This window comes from Glycine max, chromosome 18, assembly GCF_000004515.6.
Source record: "Glycine max cultivar Williams 82 chromosome 18, Glycine_max_v4.0, whole genome shotgun sequence".
Lineage (NCBI taxonomy): Eukaryota > Viridiplantae > Streptophyta > Magnoliopsida > Fabales > Fabaceae > Glycine > Glycine max.
In genome coordinates, this window is record NC_038254.2 from 54,702,494 (window position 1) to 54,704,565 (window position 2,072).

Below are 2,072 nucleotides of genomic sequence, written 5' to 3' on the forward strand. Positions count from 1 at the left end.
TCAAATGGCGCCACCAGATTTGGAGCGGTAGAGTTTGCCGAACATGTGGAGCGCGGTGACGAAGCCGATGAAGCAGAGGCTCATCGCGAGCACCATCGTCGGCAAAATCTTCGGCCTCGTGGCGTCATCCGTGTAGAACCTCAGCATGTTGTTGTTGCTGCCTCCAATGCCGATGCTGGTAGAGTTGTTTCTGCCATCGAGACGGCAGCGACGCATGTCGGCAGTGGCGGCGGCAGAACTGCGGGGAGCCATGCCTACTGGTCTTGGTCACGTGGCTGTTGAAGTGGAGGACTGAGACTGAGAAAAACCTCTGGCCATGATGCAAAAATGAAGAAAGAAGGAAATAGAGTAGCGACATTGTGGTAGAGGATTGGTGGGGTTAATGAGAAATGAAGAGATAAGGTTTGGGAAGAGATAAGGGCAACTGGGCAGAGGAAGAGAGAGAGAGAGAGCAGTGTTGAAGAGAGAGAGAGAGTGGTGTATTGGGAACAGGAGAGCATGTGAAATGAGGCTTTCAAATTTTCCCTCAAACAAAGACGGTTTCGTAAAAATCGCTTTGGTTTTACATTATTCAAAAACGATTTTACAAAAACCGACTTTAAAATGATAGTCATATTTACAGGAATGTCACTGCACGTTTAACAACGACGTTTTTGAATTAACCGTGGTTGAACGCACGTTGTAAATAACAACTTTTTTAGTAGTGTCACAAATAATTAGAAAAGGTGGAAAGAAATCAAAAGTGAAGGAACTGGTATTTCATGCAAATTAATTAGCTCTACCCTATCTTTTTCCTTAAACTTACAAAATAAATCTAACTTTTTAAAAAAGAAATTTTGTGGCTTCTATAGTGAATACTTTTGTATTATTTTTCTTCTTTTTTTGGCTTCTATTCCATAGTGAATACATGTTGTATTCTTCTTCTTTTTTACAAGGATGGACAAACAAATTAACAAATTAAAGCCTCAACATGAGAGTCTAAATTTACTTTTATATATAAAAAAATTAGAATAAATAATTTGGAGGGTGAGATTGTCACTCTTTTCACTCTCTATATTAAATATTTTTAATAGCTTTCTCTTCTCTAAACTAGATGTATATTTCTCACACTACACCTGCAATTGCCAAAAAAGTTCTCTCTTAATCATCTCCAATTCTTCTTCTTATATCTTTATTCATATATTTGACTTTCTTAATCGTCTATTTCTTTCAACCTATTTTTATTTATGTTTAAATTAAATTTCAATATTTTAAAAAGAATTTGTCAAAAATTAAAAATAATCTTATAACACAATTTAAAGTATTTGTTATAAATTTATAATATAATTTATATATTTTAATAATTTTTATTTATTATAAATTTTAATATGTAAAGCAAAAAACCTCAATTTAATATGACTTTTAATGATAATATAATTTATACACTAAAAAATATTTATTTATCATAAATTTTATTCATATAAAAGCAAACATTTTTCCTGCTCGATGCACCACAAAGTAAAATACTTATCAATTGTATATTGGTATTTAGGTTCCAAACAAAATATATATAAAAAGATTTCAACACAGCTTGCATATATCTGCATTCTCTAACAGTCATTGGTTAGGATGTTTGGTTGTTTGCCCAGCTATTTGCAACCACCAATTGTCATTTTCATTCTGTTAGAATCACCCTATTACATAGGACGTGTTTGTTAGCTTGCCCATTCCTTCTACAAATACAGCTTATCTAACCCAATTTCCTAACCATATGACCATTAGAATGCATGTGCAGTTATATATATACATATATGCCAGCAGCTATGATGAGACCTAGCGTTCAAACTACAAAACATACGTAAAAGTAATATAACACCTATTAGGATAAGTGTAGTGGTGGGGTTGAGATAGATGCATGAAGTCAAATTTGATCTTCTTTGTACCATTATACATTTAAAAAGTAATAATAAAAAAAACATTATGAAAAGAAAATGAATAATAAGTGTGATTATTTTTAAAATTGTTTAGTTGAGTAGAAAATGAAAAGAAAGAAGAATTGTGCATATAAAATGACATAAATTTCTTCTTTTATT

At 32.6% G+C, this 2,072-nt stretch overlaps 1 pseudogene; it reads right to left on the bottom strand.

The window, feature by feature from the left end:
* LOC100784526 (protein transport protein Sec61 subunit beta-like) lies at positions 1-318 on the bottom strand (annotated as a pseudogene).
* Between the last annotated feature and the right edge of the window lie 1,754 nt (positions 319-2,072).